Genomic DNA, 19915 nt, shown 5'->3' with positions numbered 1-19915 from the left:
GTCGCAAAATTCGGTACTTACCACTGAATTGCTTGATGCCCTTGGGCATTTTTTTGCTCAGCCTGACAGGATACAACAAAATATGGCCAAGGGATCCAAGAGGAGTCGGTGAAAGACTCGAATTTGGCCACATTTGGCCCAAATTTCGACGTTTTGTATGGAAATTGAGCCAAAAACGGGGTTTTGTCGCCAAATCCGGTACTTGCCAGCCTCTCTGTTGACTGTCTTTGTCATATTCGTGCTCAGCCTGACAGGATACAACAAAATAGGGCCAAGGGATCCAAGAGGAGTCGGTGAAAGCCTCGAATTTGGCCACATTTGGCCCAAATTTCGACGTTTTGTATGGAAATTGAGCCAAAAACGGGGTTTTGTCGCCAAATCCGGTACTTGCCAGCCTCTCTGTTGACTGTCTTTGTCATATTCGTGCTCAGCCTGATAGGTTACAACAGAATATGTCCAAAGGCTCCAAGAAATCTCGGTGAAAGGCTCCAATTTGACGAAATAATCACAGAATTGACATTACAAGCAAATTCTAAGCATTTCTGTGCATTTGTCGCAAAATTCGGTACTTACCACTGAATTGCTTGATGCCCTTGGGCATTTTTTTGCTCAGCCTGACAGGATACAACAAAATATGGCCAAGGGATCCAAGAGGAGTCGGTGAAAGACTCGAATTTGGCCACATTTGGCCCAAATTTCGACGTTTTGTATGGAAATTGAGCCAAAAACGGGGTTTTGTCGCCAAATCCGGTACTTGCCAGCCTCTCTGTTGACTGTCTTTGTCATATTCGTGCTCAGCCTGACAGGATACAACAAAATAGGGCCAAGGGATCCAAGAGGAGTCGGTGAAAGCCTCGAATTTGGCCACATTTGGCCCAAATTTCGACGTTTTGTATGGAAATTGAGCCAAAAACGGGGTTTTGTCGCCAAATCCGGTACTTGCCAGCCTCTCTGTTGACTGTCTTTGTCATATTCGTGCTCAGCCTGATAGGTTACAACAGAATATGTCCAAAGGCTCCAAGAAATCTCGGTGAAAGGCTCCAATTTGACGAAATAATCACAGAATTGACATTACAAGCAAATTCTAAGCATTTCTGTGCATTTGTCGCAAAATTCGGTACTTACCACTGAATTGCTTGATGCCCTTGGGCATTTTTTTGCTCAGCCTGACAGGATACAACAAAATATGGCCAAGGGATCCAAGAGGAGTCGGTGAAAGACTCGAATTTGGCCACATTTGGCCCAAATTTCGACGTTTTGAATGGAAATTGAGCCAAAAACGGGGTTTTGTCGCCAAATCCGGTACTTGCCAGCCTCTCTGTTGACTGTCTTTGTCATATTCGTGCTCAGCCTGACAGGATACAACAAAATAGGGCCAAGGGATCCAAGAGGAGTCGGTGAAAGCCTCGAATTTGGCCACATTTGGCCCAAATTTCGACGTTTTGTATGGAAATTGAGCCAAAAACGGGGTTTTGTCGCCAAATCCGGTACTTGCCAGCCTCTCTGTTGACTGTCTTTGTCATATTCGTGCTCAGCCTGATAGGTTACAACAGAATATGTCCAAAGGCTCCAAGAAATCTCGGTGAAAGGCTCCAATTTGACGAAATAATCACAGAATTGACATTACAAGCAAATTCTAAGCATTTCTGTGCATTTGTCGCAAAATTCGGTACTTACCACTGAATTGCTTGATGCCCTTGGGCATTTTTTTGCTCAGCCTGACAGGATACAACAAAATATGGCCAAGGGATCCAAGAGGAGTCGGTGAAAGACTCGAATTTGGCCACATTTGGCCCAAATTTCGACGTTTTGTATGGAAATTGAGCCAAAAACGGGGTTTTGTCGCCAAATCCGGTACTTGCCAGCCTCTCTGTTGACTGTCTTTGTCATATTCGTGCTCAGCCTGACAGGATACAACAAAATAGGGCCAAGGGATCCAAGAGGAGTCGGTGAAAGCCTCGAATTTGGCCACATTTGGCCCAAATTTCGACGTTTTGTATGGAAATTGAGCCAAAAACGGGGTTTTGTCGCCAAATCCGGTACTTGCCAGCCTCTCTGTTGACTGTCTTTGTCATATTCGTGCTCAGCCTGATAGGTTACAACAGAATATGTCCAAAGGCTCCAAGAAATCTCGGTGAAAGGCTCCAATTTGACGAAATAATCACAGAATTGACATTACAAGCAAATTCTAAGCATTTCTGTGCATTTGTCGCAAAATTCGGTACTTACCACTGAATTGCTTGATGCCCTTGGGCATTTTTTTGCTCAGCCTGACAGGATACAACAAAATATGGCCAAGGGATCCAAGAGGAGTCGGTGAAAGACTCGAATTTGGCCACATTTGGCCCAAATTTCGACGTTTTGTATGGAAATTGAGCCAAAAACGGGGTTTTGTCGCCAAATCCGGTACTTGCCAGCCTCTCTGTTGACTGTCTTTGTCATATTCGTGCTCAGCCTGACAGGATACAACAAAATAGGGCCAAGGGATCCAAGAGGAGTCGGTGAAAGCCTCGAATTTGGCCACATTTGGCCCAAATTTCGACGTTTTGTATGGAAATTGAGCCAAAAACGGGGTTTTGTCGCCAAATCCGGTACTTGCCAGCCTCTCTGTTGACTGTCTTTGTCATATTCGTGCTCAGCCTGATAGGTTACAACAGAATATGTCCAAAGGCTCCAAGAAATCTCGGTGAAAGGCTCCAATTTGACGAAATAATCACAGAATTGACATTACAAGCAAATTCTAAGCATTTCTGTGCATTTGTCGCAAAATTCGGTACTTACCACTGAATTGCTTGATGCCCTTGGGCATTTTTTTGCTCAGCCTGACAGGATACAACAAAATATGGCCAAGGGATCCAAGAGGAGTCGGTGAAAGACTCGAATTTGGCCACATTTGGCCCAAATTTCGACGTTTTCTATGGAAATTGAGCCAAAAACGGGGTTTTGTCGCCAAATCCGGTACTTGCCAGCCTCTCTGTTGACTGTCTTTGTCATATTCGTGCTCAGCCTGACAGGATACAACAAAATAGGGCCAAGGGATCCAAGAGGAGTCGGTGAAAGCCTCGAATTTGGCCACATTTGGCCCAAATTTCGACGTTTTGTATGGAAATTGAGCCAAAAACGGGGTTTTGTCGCCAAATCCGGTACTTGCCAGCCTCTCTGTTGACTGTCTTTGTCATATTCGTGCTCAGCCTGATAGGTTACAACAGAATATGTCCAAAGGCTCCAAGAAATCTCGGTGAAAGGCTCCAATTTGACGAAATAATCACAGAATTGACATTACAAGCAAATTCTAAGCATTTCTGTGCATTTGTCGCAAAATTCGGTACTTACCACTGAATTGCTTGATGCCCTTGGGCATTTTTTTGCTCAGCCTGACAGGATACAACAAAATATGGCCAAGGGATCCAAGAGGAGTCGGTGAAAGACTCGAATTTGGCCACATTTGGCCCAAATTTCGACGTTTTGTATGGAAATTGAGCCAAAAACGGGGTTTTGTCGCCAAATCCGGTACTTGCCAGCCTCTCTGTTGACTGTCTTTGTCATATTCGTGCTCAGCGTGACAGGATACAACAAAATAGGGCCAAGGGATCCAAGAGGAGTCGGTGAAAGCCTCGAATTTGGCCACATTTGGCCCAAATTTCGACGTTTTGTATGGAAATTGAGCCAAAAACGGGGTTTTGTCGCCAAATCCGGTACTTGCCAGCCTCTCTGTTGACTGTCTTTGTCATATTCGTGCTCAGCCTGATAGGTTACAACAGAATATGTCCAAAGGCTCCAAGAAATCTCGGTGAAAGGCTCCAATTTGACGAAATAATCACAGAATTGACATTACAAGCAAATTCTAAGCATTTCTGTGCATTTGTCGCAAAATTCGGTACTTACCACTGAATTGCTTGATGCCCTTGGGCATTTTTTTGCTCAGCCTGACAGGATACAACAAAATATGGCCAAGGGATCCAAGAGGAGTCGGTGAAAGACTCGAATTTGGCCACATTTGGCCCAAATTTCGACGTTTTGTATGGAAATTGAGCCAAAAACGGGGTTTTGTCGCCAAATCCGGTACTTGCCAGCCTCTCTGTTGACTGTCTTTGTCATATTCGTGCTCAGCCTGACAGGATACAACAAAATAGGGCCAAGGGATCCAAGAGGAGTCGGTGAAAGCCTCGAATTTGGCCACATTTGGCCCAAATTTCGACGTTTTGTATGGAAATTGAGCCAAAAACGGGGTTTTGTCGCCAAATCCGGTACTTGCCAGCCTCTCTGTTGACTGTCTTTGTCATATTCGTGCTCAGCCTGATAGGTTACAACAGAATATGTCCAAAGGCTCCAAGAAATCTCGGTGAAAGGCTCCAATTTGACGAAATAATCACAGAATTGACATTACAAGCAAATTCTAAGCATTTCTGTGCATTTGTCGCAAAATTCGGTACTTACCACTGAATTGCTTGATGCCCTTGGGCATTTTTTTGCTCAGCCTGACAGGATACAACAAAATATGGCCAAGGGATCCAAGAGGAGTCGGTGAAAGACTCGAATTTGGCCACATTTGGCCCAAATTTCGACGTTTTGTATGGAAATTGAGCCAAAAACGGGGTTTTGTCGCCAAATCCGGTACTTGCCAGCCTCTCTGTTGACTGTCTTTGTCATATTCGTGCTCAGCCTGACAGGATACAACAAAATAGGGCCAAGGGATCCAAGAGGAGTCGGTGAAAGCCTCGAATTTGGCCACATTTGGCCCAAATTTCGACGTTTTGTATGGAAATTGAGCCAAAAACGGGGTTTTGTCGCCAAATCCGGTACTTGCCAGCCTCTCTGTTGACTGTCTTTGTCATATTCGTGCTCAGCCTGATAGGTTACAACAGAATATGTCCAAAGGCTCCAAGAAATCTCGGTGAAAGGCTCCAATTTGACGAAATAATCACAGAATTGACATTACAAGCAAATTCTAAGCATTTCTGTGCATTTGTCGCAAAATTCGGTACTTACCACTGAATTGCTTGATGCCCTTGGGCATTTTTTTGCTCAGCCTGACAGGATACAACAAAATATGGCCAAGGGATCCAAGAGGAGTCGGTGAAAGACTCGAATTTGGCCACATTTGGCCCAAATTTCGACGTTTTGTATGGAAATTGAGCCAAAAACGGGGTTTTGTCGCCAAATCCGGTACTTGCCAGCCTCTCTGTTGACTGTCTTTGTCATATTCGTGCTCAGCCTGACAGGATACAACAAAATAGGGCCAAGGGATCCAAGAGGAGTCGGTGAAAGCCTCGAATTTGGCCACATTTGGCCCAAATTTCGACGTTTTGTATGGAAATTGAGCCAAAAACGGGGTTTTGTCGCCAAATCCGGTACTTGCCAGCCTCTCTGTTGACTGTCTTTGTCATATTCGTGCTCAGCCTGATAGGTTACAACAGAATATGTCCAAAGGCTCCAAGAAATCTCGGTGAAAGGCTCCAATTTGACGAAATAATCACAGAATTGACATTACAAGCAAATTCTAAGCATTTCTGTGCATTTGTCGCAAAATTCGGTACTTACCACTGAATTGCTTGATGCCCTTGGGCATTTTTTTGCTCAGCCTGACAGGATACAACAAAATATGGCCAAGGGATCCAAGAGGAGTCGGTGAAAGACTCGAATTTGGCCACATTTGGCCCAAATTTCGACGTTTTGTATGGAAATTGAGCCAAAAACGGGGTTTTGTCGCCAAATCCGGTACTTGCCAGCCTCTCTGTTGACTGTCTTTGTCATATTCGTGCTCAGCCTGACAGGATACAACAAAATAGGGCCAAGGGATCCAAGAGGAGTCGGTGAAAGCCTCGAATTTGGCCACATTTGGCCCAAATTTCGACGTTTTGTATGGAAATTGAGCCAAAAACGGGGTTTTGTCGCCAAATCCGGTACTTGCCAGCCTCTCTGTTGACTGTCTTTGTCATATTCGTGCTCAGCCTGATAGGTTACAACAGAATATGTCCAAAGGCTCCAAGAAATCTCGGTGAAAGGCTCCAATTTGACGAAATAATCACAGAATTGACATTACAAGCAAATTCTAAGCATTTCTGTGCATTTGTCGCAAAATTCGGTACTTACCACTGAATTGCTTGATGCCCTTGGGCATTTTTTTGCTCAGCCTGACAGGATACAACAAAATATGGCCAAGGGATCCAAGAGGAGTCGGTGAAAGACTCGAATTTGGCCACATTTGGCCCAAATTTCGACGTTTTGTATGGAAATTGAGCCAAAAACGGGGTTTTGTCGCCAAATCCGGTACTTGCCAGCCTCTCTGTTGACTGTCTTTGTCATATTCGTGCTCAGCGTGACAGGATACAACAAAATAGGGCCAAGGGATCCAAGAGGAGTCGGTGAAAGCCTCGAATTTGGCCACATTTGGCCCAAATTTCGACGTTTTGTATGGAAATTGAGCCAAAAACGGGGTTTTGTCGCCAAATCCGGTACTTGCCAGCCTCTCTGTTGACTGTCTTTGTCATATTCGTGCTCAGCCTGACAGGATACAACAAAATAGGGCCAAGGGATCCAAGAGGAGTCGGTGAAAGACTCGAATTTGGCCACATTTGGCCCAAATTTCGACGTTTTGTATGGAAATTGAGCCAAAAACGGGGTTTTGTCGCCAAATCCGGTACTTGCCAGCCTCTCTGTTGACTGTCTTTGTCATATTCGTGCTCAGCCTGATAGGTTACAACAGAATATGTCCAAAGGCTCCAAGAAATCTCGGTGAAAGGCTCCAATTTGACGAAATAATCACAGAATTGACATTACAAGCAAATTCTAAGCATTTCTGTGCATTTGTCGCAAAATTCGGTACTTACCACTGAATTGCTTGATGCCCTTGGGCATTTTTTTGCTCAGCCTGACAGGATACAACAAAATATGGCCAAGGGATCCAAGAGGAGTCGGTGAAAGACTCGAATTTGGCCACATTTGGCCCAAATTTCGACGTTTTGTATGGAAATTGAGCCAAAAACGGGGTTTTGTCGCCAAATCCGGTACTTGCCAGCCTCTCTGTTGACTGTCTTTGTCATATTCGTGCTCAGCCTGACAGGATACAACAAAATAGGGCCAAGGGATCCAAGAGGAGTCGGTGAAAGCCTCGAATTTGGCCACATTTGGCCCAAATTTCGACGTTTTGTATGGAAATTGAGCCAAAAACGGGGTTTTGTCGCCAAATCCGGTACTTGCCAGCCTCTCTGTTGACTGTCTTTGTCATATTCGTGCTCAGCCTGATAGGTTACAACAGAATATGTCCAAAGGCTCCAAGAAATCTCGGTGAAAGGCTCCAATTTGACGAAATAATCACAGAATTGACATTACAAGCAAATTCTAAGCATTTCTGTGCATTTGTCGCAAAATTCGGTACTTACCACTGAATTGCTTGATGCCCTTGGGCATTTTTTTGCTCAGCCTGACAGGATACAACAAAATATGGCCAAGGGATCCAAGAGGAGTCGGTGAAAGACTCGAATTTGGCCACATTTGGCCCAAATTTCGACGTTTTGTATGGAAATTGAGCCAAAAACGGGGTTTTGTCGCCAAATCCGGTACTTGCCAGCCTCTCTGTTGACTGTCTTTGTCATATTCGTGCTCAGCCTGACAGGATACAACAAAATAGGGCCAAGGGATCCAAGAGGAGTCGGTGAAAGCCTCGAATTTGGCCACATTTGGCCCAAATTTCGACGTTTTGTATGGAAATTGAGCCAAAAACGGGGTTTTGTCGCCAAATCCGGTACTTGCCAGCCTCTCTGTTGACTGTCTTTGTCATATTCGTGCTCAGCCTGATAGGTTACAACAGAATATGTCCAAAGGCTCCAAGAAATCTCGGTGAAAGGCTCCAATTTGACGAAATAATCACAGAATTGACATTACAAGCAAATTCTAAGCATTTCTGTGCATTTGTCGCAAAATTCGGTACTTACCACTGAATTGCTTGATGCCCTTGGGCATTTTTTTGCTCAGCCTGACAGGATACAACAAAATATGGCCAAGGGATCCAAGAGGAGTCGGTGAAAGACTCGAATTTGGCCACATTTGGCCCAAATTTCGACGTTTTGTATGGAAATTGAGCCAAAAACGGGGTTTTGTCGCCAAATCCGGTACTTGCCAGCCTCTCTGTTGACTGTCTTTGTCATATTCGTGCTCAGCCTGACAGGATACAACAAAATAGGGCCAAGGGATCCAAGAGGAGTCGGTGAAAGCCTCGAATTTGGCCACATTTGGCCCAAATTTCGACGTTTTGTATGGAAATTGAGCCAAAAACGGGGTTTTGTCGCCAAATCCGGTACTTGCCAGCCTCTCTGTTGACTGTCTTTGTCATATTCGTGCTCAGCCTGATAGGTTACAACAGAATATGTCCAAAGGCTCCAAGAAATCTCGGTGAAAGGCTCCAATTTGACGAAATAATCACAGAATTGACATTACAAGCAAATTCTAAGCATTTCTGTGCATTTGTCGCAAAATTCGGTACTTACCACTGAATTGCTTGATGCCCTTGGGCATTTTTTTGCTCAGCCTGACAGGATACAACAAAATATGGCCAAGGGATCCAAGAGGAGTCGGTGAAAGACTCGAATTTGGCCACATTTGGCCCAAATTTCGACGTTTTGTATGGAAATTGAGCCAAAAACGGGGTTTTGTCGCCAAATCCGGTACTTGCCAGCCTCTCTGTTGACTGTCTTTGTCATATTCGTGCTCAGCCTGACAGGATACAACAAAATAGGGCCAAGGGATCCAAGAGGAGTCGGTGAAAGCCTCGAATTTGGCCACATTTGGCCCAAATTTCGACGTTTTGTATGGAAATTGAGCCAAAAACGGGGTTTTGTCGCCAAATCCGGTACTTGCCAGCCTCTCTGTTGACTGTCTTTGTCATATTCGTGCTCAGCCTGATAGGTTACAACAGAATATGTCCAAAGGCTCCAAGAAATCTCGGTGAAAGGCTCCAATTTGACGAAATAATCACAGAATTGACATTACAAGCAAATTCTAAGCATTTCTGTGCATTTGTCGCAAAATTCGGTACTTACCACTGAATTGCTTGATGCCCTTGGGCATTTTTTTGCTCAGCCTGACAGGATACAACAAAATATGGCCAAGGGATCCAAGAGGAGTCGGTGAAAGACTCGAATTTGGCCACATTTGGCCCAAATTTCGACGTTTTGTATGGAAATTGAGCCAAAAACGGGGTTTTGTCGCCAAATCCGGTACTTGCCAGCCTCTCTGTTGACTGTCTTTGTCATATTCGTGCTCAGCCTGACAGGATACAACAAAATAGGGCCAAGGGATCCAAGAGGAGTCGGTGAAAGACTCGAATTTGGCCACATTTGGCCCAAATTTCGACGTTTTGTATGGAAATTGAGCCAAAAACGGGGTTTTGTCGCCAAATCCGGTACTTCCCAGCCTCTCTGTTGACTGTCTTTGTCATATTCGTGCTCAGCCTGACAGGATACAACAAAATAGGGCCAAGGGATCCAAGAGGAGTCGGTGAAAGCCTCGAATTTGGCCACATTTGGCCCAAATTTCGACGTTTTGTATGGAAATTGAGCCAAAAACGGGGTTTTGTCGCCAAATCCGGTACTTGCCAGCCTCTCTGTTGACTGTCTTTGTCATATTCGTGCTCAGCCTGATAGGTTACAACAGAATATGTCCAAAGGCTCCAAGAAATCTCGGTGAAAGGCTCCAATTTGACGAAATAATCACAGAATTGACATTACAAGCAAATTCTAAGCATTTCTGTGCATTTGTCGCAAAATTCGGTACTTACCACTGAATTGCTTGATGCCCTTGGGCATTTTTTTGCTCAGCCTGACAGGATACAACAAAATATGGCCAAGGGATCCAAGAGGAGTCGGTGAAAGACTCGAATTTGGCCACATTTGGCCCAAATTTCGACGTTTTGTATGGAAATTGAGCCAAAAACGGGGTTTTGTCGCCAAATCCGGTACTTGCCAGCCTCTCTGTTGACTGTCTTTGTCATATTCGTGCTCTGCCTGACAGGATACAACAAAATAGGGCCAAGGGATCCAAGAGGAGTCGGTGAAAGCCTCGAATTTGGCCACATTTGGCCCAAATTTCGACGTTTTGTATGGAAATTGAGCCAAAAACGGGGTTTTGTCGCCAAATCCGGTACTTGCCAGCCTCTCTGTTGACTGTCTTTGTCATATTCGTGCTCAGCCTGATAGGTTACAACAGAATATGTCCAAAGGCTCCAAGAAATCTCGGTGAAAGGCTCCAATTTGACGAAATAATCACAGAATTGACATTACAAGCAAATTCTAAGCATTTCTGTGCATTTGTCGCAAAATTCGGTACTTACCACTGAATTGCTTGATGCCCTTGGGCATTTTTTTGCTCAGCCTGACAGGATACAACAAAATATGGCCAAGGGATCCAAGAGGAGTCGGTGAAAGACTCGAATTTGGCCACATTTGGCCCAAATTTCGACGTTTTGTATGGAAATTGAGCCAAAAACGGGGTTTTGTCGCCAAATCCGGTACTTGCCAGCCTCTCTGTTGACTGTCTTTGTCATATTCGTGCTCAGCCTGACAGGATACAACAAAATAGGGCCAAGGGATCCAAGAGGAGTCGGTGAAAGCCTCGAATTTGGCCACATTTGGCCCAAATTTCGACGTTTTGTATGGAAATTGAGCCAAAAACGGGGTTTTGTCGCCAAATCCGGTACTTGCCAGCCTCTCTGTTGACTGTCTTTGTCATATTCGTGCTCAGCCTGATAGGTTACAACAGAATATGTCCAAAGGCTCCAAGAAATCTCGGTGAAAGGCTCCAATTTGACGAAATAATCACAGAATTGACATTACAAGCAAATTCTAAGCATTTCTGTGCATTTGTCGCAAAATTCGGTACTTACCACTGAATTGCTTGATGCCCTTGGGCATTTTTTTGCTCAGCCTGACAGGATACAACAAAATATGGCCAAGGGATCCAAGAGGAGTCGGTGAAAGACTCGAATTTGGCCACATTTGGCCCAAATTTCGACGTTTTGTATGGAAATTGAGCCAAAAACGGGGTTTTGTCGCCAAATCCGGTACTTGCCAGCCTCTCTGTTGACTGTCTTTGTCATATTCGTGCTCAGCCTGACAGGATACAACAAAATAGGGCCAAGGGATCCAAGAGGAGTCGGTGAAAGCCTCGAATTTGGCCACATTTGGCCCAAATTTCGACGTTTTGTATGGAAATTGAGCCAAAAACGGGGTTTTGTCGCCAAATCCGGTACTTGCCAGCCTCTCTGTTGACTGTCTTTGTCATATTCGTGCTCAGCCTGATAGGTTACAACAGAATATGTCCAAAGGCTCCAAGAAATCTCGGTGAAAGGCTCCAATTTGACGAAATAATCACAGAATTGACATTACAAGCAAATTCTAAGCATTTCTGTGCATTTGTCGCAAAATTCGGTACTTACCACTGAATTGCTTGATGCCCTTGGGCATTTTTTTGCTCAGCCTGACAGGATACAACAAAATATGGCCAAGGGATCCAAGAGGAGTCGGTGAAAGACTCGAATTTGGCCACATTTGGCCCAAATTTCGACGTTTTGTATGGAAATTGAGCCAAAAACGGGGTTTTGTCGCCAAATCCGGTACTTGCCAGCCTCTCTGTTGACTGTCTTTGTCATATTCGTGCTCAGCCTGACAGGATACAACAAAATAGGGCCAAGGGATCCAAGAGGAGTCGGTGAAAGCCTCGAATTTGGCCACATTTGGCCCAAATTTCGACGTTTTGTATGGAAATTGAGCCAAAAACGGGGTTTTGTCGCCAAATCCGGTACTTGCCAGCCTCTCTGTTGACTGTCTTTGTCATATTCGTGCTCAGCCTGATAGGTTACAACAGAATATGTCCAAAGGCTCCAAGAAATCTCGGTGAAAGGCTCCAATTTGACGAAATAATCACAGAATTGACATTACAAGCAAATTCTAAGCATTTCTGTGCATTTGTCGCAAAATTCGGTACTTACCACTGAATTGCTTGATGCCCTTGGGCATTTTTTTGCTCAGCCTGACAGGATACAACAAAATATGGCCAAGGGATCCAAGAGGAGTCGGTGAAAGACTCGAATTTGGCCACATTTGGCCCAAATTTCGACGTTTTGTATGGAAATTGAGCCAAAAACGGGGTTTTGTCGCCAAATCCGGTACTTGCCAGCCTCTCTGTTGACTGTCTTTGTCATATTCGTGCTCAGCCTGACAGGATACAACAAAATAGGGCCAAGGGATCCAAGAGGAGTCGGTGAAAGCCTCGAATTTGGCCACATTTGGCCCAAATTTCGACGTTTTGTATGGAAATTGAGCCAAAAACGGGGTTTTGTCGCCAAATCCGGTACTTGCCAGCCTCTCTGTTGACTGTCTTTGTCATATTCGTGCTCAGCCTGATAGGTTACAACAGAATATGTCCAAAGGCTCCAAGAAATCTCGGTGAAAGGCTCCAATTTGACGAAATAATCACAGAATTGACATTACAAGCAAATTCTAAGCATTTCTGTGCATTTGTCGCAAAATTCGGTACTTACCACTGAATTGCTTGATGCCCTTGGGCATTTTTTTGCTCAGCCTGACAGGATACAACAAAATATGGCCAAGGGATCCAAGAGGAGTCGGTGAAAGACTCGAATTTGGCCACATTTGGCCCAAATTTCGACGTTTTGTATGGAAATTGAGCCAAAAACGGGGTTTTGTCGCCAAATCCGGTACTTGCCAGCCTCTCTGTTGACTGTCTTTGTCATATTCGTGCTCAGCCTGACAGGATACAACAAAATAGGGCCAAGGGATCCAAGAGGAGTCGGTGAAAGCCTCGAATTTGGCCACATTTGGCCCAAATTTCGACGTTTTGTATGGAAATTGAGCCAAAAACGGGGTTTTGTCGCCAAATCCGGTACTTGCCAGCCTCTCTGTTGACTGTCTTTGTCATATTCGTGCTCAGCCTGACAGGATACAACAAAATAGGGCCAAGGGATCCAAGAGGAGTCGGTGAAAGCCTCGAATTTGGCCACATTTGGCCCAAATTTCGACGTTTTGTATGGAAATTGAGCCAAAAACGGGGTTTTGTCGCCAAATCCGGTACTTGCCAGCCTCTCTGTTGACTGTCTTTGTCATATTCGTGCTCAGCCTGATAGGTTACAACAGAATATGTCCAAAGGCTCCAAGAAATCTCGGTGAAAGGCTCCAATTTGACGAAATAATCACAGAATTGACATTACAAGCAAATTCTAAGCATTTCTGTGCATTTGTCGCAAAATTCGGTACTTACCACTGAATTGCTTGATGCCCTTGGGCATTTTTTTGCTCAGCCTGACAGGATACAACAAAATATGGCCAAGGGATCCAAGAGGAGTCGGTGAAAGACTCGAATTTGGCCACATTTGGCCCAAATTTCGACGTTTTGTATGGAAATTGAGCCAAAAACGGGGTTTTGTCGCCAAATCCGGAACTTGCCAGCCTCTCTGTTGACTGTCTTTGTCATATTCGTGCTCAGCCTGACAGGATACAACAAAATAGGGCCAAGGGATCCAAGAGGAGTCGGTGAAAGCCTCGAATTTGGCCACATTTGGCCCAAATTTCGACGTTTTGTATGGAAATTGAGCCAAAAACGGGGTTTTGTCGCCAAATCCGGTACTTGCCAGCCTCTCTGTTGACTGTCTTTGTCATATTCGTGCTCAGCCTGATAGGTTACAACAGAATATGTCCAAAGGCTCCAAGAAATCTCGGTGAAAGGCTCCAATTTGACGAAATAATCACAGAATTGACATTACAAGCAAATTCTAAGCATTTCTGTGCATTTGTCGCAAAATTCGGTACTTACCACTGAATTGCTTGATGCCCTTGGGCATTTTTTTGCTCAGCCTGACAGGATACAACAAAATATGGCCAAGGGATCCAAGAGGAGTCGGTGAAAGACTCGAATTTGGCCACATTTGGCCCAAATTTCGACGTTTTGTATGGAAATTGAGCCAAAAACGGGGTTTTGTCGCCAAATCCGGTACTTGCCAGCCTCTCTGTTGACTGTCTTTGTCATATTCGTGCTCAGCCTGACAGGATACAACAAAATAGGGCCAAGGGATCCAAGAGGAGTCGGTGAAAGCCTCGAATTTGGCCACATTTGGCCCAAATTTCGACGTTTTGTATGGAAATTGAGCCAAAAACGGGGTTTTGTCGCCAAATCCGGTACTTGCCAGCCTCTCTGTTGACTGTCTTTGTCATATTCGTGCTCAGCCTGATAGGTTACAACAGAATATGTCCAAAGGCTCCAAGAAATCTCGGTGAAAGGCTCCAATTTGACGAAATAATCACAGAATTGACATTACAAGCAAATTCTAAGCATTTCTGTGCATTTGTCGCAAAATTCGGTACTTACCACTGAATTGCTTGATGCCCTTGGGCATTTTTTTGCTCAGCCTGACAGGATACAACAAAATATGGCCAAGGGATCCAAGAGGAGTCGGTGAAAGACTCGAATTTGGCCACATTTGGCCCAAATTTCGACGTTTTGTATGGAAATTGAGCCAAAAACGGGGTTTTGTCGCCAAATCCGGTACTTGCCAGCCTCTCTGTTGACTGTCTTTGTCATATTCGTGCTCAGCCTGACAGGATACAACAAAATAGGGCCAAGGGATCCAAGAGGAGTCGGTGAAAGCCTCGAATTTGGCCACATTTGGCCCAAATTTCGACGTTTTGTATGGAAATTGAGCCAAAAACGGGGTTTTGTCGCCAAATCCGGTACTTGCCAGCCTCTCTGTTGACTGTCTTTGTCATATTCGTGCTCAGCCTGACAGGATACAACAAAATAGGGCCAAGGGATCCAAGAGGAGTCGGTGAAAGCCTCGAATTTGGCCACATTTGGCCCAAATTTCGACGTTTTGTATGGAAATTGAGCCAAAAACGGGGTTTTGTCGCCAAATCCGGTACTTGCCAGCCTCTCTGTTGACTGTCTTTGTCATATTCGTGCTCAGCCTGATAGGTTACAACAGAATATGTCCAAAGGCTCCAAGAAATCTCGGTGAAAGGCTCCAATTTGACGAAATAATCACAGAATTGACATTACAAGCAAATTCTAAGCATTTCTGTGCATTTGTCGCAAAATTCGGTACTTACCACTGAATTGCTTGATGCCCTTGGGCATTTTTTTGCTCAGCCTGACAGGATACAACAAAATATGGCCAAGGGATCCAAGAGGAGTCGGTGAAAGACTCGAATTTGGCCACATTTGGCCCAAATTTCGACGTTTTGTATGGAAATTGAGCCAAAAACGGGGTTTTGTCGCCAAATCCGGTACTTGCCAGCCTCTCTGTTGACTGTCTTTGTCATATTCGTGCTCAGCCTGACAGGATACAACAAAATAGGGCCAAGGGATCCAAGAGGAGTCGGTGAAAGCCTCGAATTTGGCCACATTTGGCCCAAATTTCGACGTTTTGTATGGAAATTGAGCCAAAAACGGGGTTTTGTCGCCAAATCCGGTACTTGCCAGCCTCTCTGTTGACTGTCTTTGTCATATTCGTGCTCAGCCTGATAGGTTACAACAGAATATGTCCAAAGGCTCCAAGAAATCTCGGTGAAAGGCTCCAATTTGACGAAATAATCACAGAATTGACATTACAAGCAAATTCTAAGCATTTCTGTGCATTTGTCGCAAAATTCGGTACTTACCACTGAATTGCTTGATGCCCTTGGGCATTTTTTTGCTCAGCCTGACAGGATACAACAAAATATGGCCAAGGGATCCAAGAGGAGTCGGTGAAAGACTCGAATTTGGCCACATTTGGCCCAAATTTCGACGTTTTGTATGGAAATTGAGCCAAAAACGGGGTTTTGTCGCCAAATCCGGTACTTGCCAGCCTCTCTGTTGACTGTCTTTGTCATATTCGTGCTCAGCCTGACAGGATACAACAAAATAGGGCCAAGGGATCCAAGAGGAGTCGGTGAAAGCCTCGAATTTGGCCACATTTGGCCCAAATTTCGACGTTTTGTATGGAAATTGAGCCAAAAACGGGGTTTTGTCGCCAAATCCGGTACTTGCCAGCCTCTCTGTTGACTGTCTTTGTCATATTCGTGCTCAGCCTGATAGGTTACAACAGAATATGTCCAAAGGCTCCAAGAAATCTCGGTGAAAGGCTCCAATTTGACGAAATAATCACAGAATTGACATTACAAGCAAATTCTAAGCATTTCTGTGCATTTGTCGCAAAATTCGGTACTTACCACTGAATTGCTTGATGCCCTTGGGCATTTTTTTGCTCAGCCTGACAGGATACAACAAAATATGGCCAAGGGATCCAAGAGGAGTCGGTGAAAGACTCGAATTTGGCCACATTTGGCCCAAATTTCGACGTTTTGTATGGAAATTGAGCCAAAAACGGGGTTTTGTCGCCAAATCCGGTACTTGCCAGCCTCTCTGTTGACTGTCTTTGTCATATTCGTGCTCAGCCTGACAGGATACAACAAAATAGGGCCAAGGGATCCAAGAGGAGTCGGTGAAAGCCTCGAATTTGGCCACATTTGGCCCAAATTTCGACGTTTTGTATGGAAATTGAGCCAAAAACGGGGTTTTGTCGCCAAATCCGGTACTTGCCAGCCTCTCTGTTGACTGTCTTTGTCATATTCGTGCTCAGCCTGATAGGTTACAACAGAATATGTCCAAAGGCTCCAAGAAATCTCGGTGAAAGGCTCCAATTTGACGAAATAATCACAGAATTGACATTACAAGCAAATTCTAAGCATTTCTGTGCATTTGTCGCAAAATTCGGTACTTACCACTGAATTGCTTGATGCCCTTGGGCATTTTTTTGCTCAGCCTGACAGGATACAACAAAATATGGCCAAGGGATCCAAGAGGAGTCGGTGAAAGACTCGAATTTGGCCACATTTGGCCCAAATTTCGACGTTTTGTATGGAAATTGAGCCAAAAACGGGGTTTTGTCGCCAAATCCGGTACTTGCCAGCCTCTCTGTTGACTGTCTTTGTCATATTCGTGCTCAGCCTGACAGGATACAACAAAATAGGGCCAAGGGATCCAAGAGGAGTCGGTGAAAGCCTCGAATTTGGCCACATTTGGCCCAAATTTCGACGTTTTGTATGGAAATTGAGCCAAAAACGGGGTTTTGTCGCCAAATCCGGTACTTGCCAGCCTCTCTGTTGACTGTCTTTGTCATATTCGTGCTCAGCCTGATAGGTTACAACAGAATATGTCCAAAGGCTCCAAGAAATCTCGGTGAAAGGCTCCAATTTGACGAAATAATCACAGAATTGACATTACAAGCAAATTCTAAGCATTTCTGTGCATTTGTCGCAAAATTCGGTACTTACCACTGAATTGCTTGATGCCCTTGGGCATTTTTTTGCTCAGCCTGACAGGATACAACAAAATATGGCCAAGGGATCCAAGAGGAGTCGGTGAAAGACTCGAATTTGGCCACATTTGGCCCAAATTTCGACGTTTTGTATGGAAATTGAGCCAAAAACGGGGTTTTGTCGCCAAATCCGGTACTTGCCAGCCTCTCTGTTGACTGTCTTTGTCATATTCGTGCTCAGCCTGACAGGATACAACAAAATAGGGCCAAGGGATCCAAGAGGAGTCGGTGAAAGCCTCGAATTTGGCCACATTTGGCCCAAATTTCGACGTTTTGTATGGAAATTGAGCCAAAAACGGGGTTTTGTCGCCAAATCCGGTACTTGCCAGCCTCTCTGTTGACTGTCTTTGTCATATTCGTGCTCAGCCTGATAGGTTACAACAGAATATGTCCAAAGGCTCCAAGAAATCTCGGTGAAAGGCTCCAATTTGACGAAATAATCACAGAATTGACATTACAAGCAAATTCTAAGCATTTCTGTGCATTTGTCGCAAAATTCGGTACTTACCACTGAATTGCTTGATGCCCTTGGGCATTTTTTTGCTCAGCCTGACAGGATACAACAAAATATGGCCAAGGGATCCAAGAGGAGTCGGTGAAAGACTCGAATTTGGCCACATTTGGCCCAAATTTCGACGTTTTGTATGGAAATTGAGCCAAAAACGGGGTTTTGTCGCCAAATCCGGTACTTGCCAGCCTCTCTGTTGACTGTCTTTGTCATATTCGTGCTCAGCCTGACAGGATACAACAAAATAGGGCCAAGGGATCCAAGAGGAGTCGGTGAAAGCCTCGAATTTGGCCACATTTGGCCCAAATTTCGACGTTTTGTATGGAAATTGAGCCAAAAACGGGGTTTTGTCGCCAAATCCGGTACTTGCCAGCCTCTCTGTTGACTGTCTTTGTCATATTCGTGCTCAGCCTGATAGGTTACAACAGAATATGTCCAAAGGCTCCAAGAAATCTCGGTGAAAGGCTCCAATTTGACGAAATAATCACAGAATTGACATTACAAGCAAATTCTAAGCATTTCTGTGCATTTGTCGCAAAATTCGGTACTTACCACTGAATTGCTTGATGCCCTTGGGCATTTTTTTGCTCAGCCTGACAGGATACAACAAAATATGGCCAAGGGATCCAAGAGGAGTCGGTGAAAGACTCGAATTTGGCCACATTTGGCCCAAATTTCGACGTTTTGTATGGAAATTGAGCCAAAAACGGGGTTTTGTCGCCAAATCCGGTACTTGCCAGCCTCTCTGTTGACTGTCTTTGTCATATTCGTGCTCAGCCTGACAGGATACAACAAAATAGGGCCAAGGGATCCAAGAGGAGTCGGTGAAAGCCTCGAATTTGGCCACATTTGGCCCAAATTTCGACGTTTTGTATGGAAATTGAGCCAAAAACGGGGTTTTGTCGCCAAATCCGGTACTTGCCAGCCTCTCTGTTGACTGTCTTTGTCATATTCGTGCTCAGCCTGATAGGTTACAACAGAATATGTCCAAAGGCTCCAAGAAATCTCGGTGAAAGGCTCCAATTTGACGAAATAATCACAGAATTGACATTACAAGCAAATTCTAAGCATTTCTGTGCATTTGTCGCAAAATTCGGTACTTACCACTGAATTGCTTGATGCCCTTGGGCATTTTTTTGCTCAGCCTGACAGGATACAACAAAATATGGCCAAGGGATCCAAGAGGAGTCGGTGAAAGACTCGAATTTGGCCACATTTGGCCCAAATTTCGACGTTTTGTATGGAAATTGAGCCAAAAACGGGGTTTTGTCGCCAAATCCGGTACTTGCCAGCCTCTCTGTTGACTGTCTTTGTCATATTCGTGCTCAGCCTGACAGGATACAACAAAATAGGGCCAAGGGATCCAAGAGGAGTCGGTGAAAGCCTCGAATTTGGCCACATTTGGCCCAAATTTCGACGTTTTGTATGGAAATTGAGCCAAAAACGGGGTTTTGTCGCCAAATCCGGTACTTGCCAGCCTCTCTGTTGACTGTCTTTGTCATATTCGTGCTCAGCCTGATAGGTTACAACAGAATATGTCCAAAGGCTCCAAGAAATCTCGGTGAAAGGCTCCAATTTGACGAAATAATCACAGAATTGACATTACAAGCAAATTCTAAGCATTTCTGTGCATTTGTCGCAAAATTCGGTACTTACCACTGAATTGCTTGATGCCCTTGGGCATTTTTTTGCTCAGCCTGACAGGATACAACAAAATATGGCCAAGGGATCCAAGAGGAGTCGGTGAAAGACTCGAATTTGGCCACATTTGGCCCAAATTTCGACGTTTTGTATGGAAATTGAGCCAAAAACGGGGTTTTGTCGCCAAATCCGGTACTTGCCAGCCTCTCTGTTGACTGTCTTTGTCATATTCGTGCTCAGCCTGACAGGATACAACAAAATAGGGCCAAGGGATCCAAGAGGAGTCGGTGAAAGCCTCGAATTTGGCCACATTTGGCCCAAATTTCGACGTTTTGTATGGAAATTGAGCCAAAAACGGGGTTTTGTCGCCAAATCCGGTACTTGCCAGCCTCTCTGTTGAC

Source organism: Hydra viridissima, unplaced genomic scaffold (assembly GCF_058129835.1).
Source record: "Hydra viridissima isolate aposymbiotic clone 2 unplaced genomic scaffold, HvirCarnegie_v1 scaffold_13, whole genome shotgun sequence".
In the NCBI taxonomy this organism is placed as follows: domain Eukaryota; kingdom Metazoa; phylum Cnidaria; class Hydrozoa; order Anthoathecata; family Hydridae; genus Hydra; species Hydra viridissima.
This window is presented reverse-complemented; position numbering follows the sequence as displayed.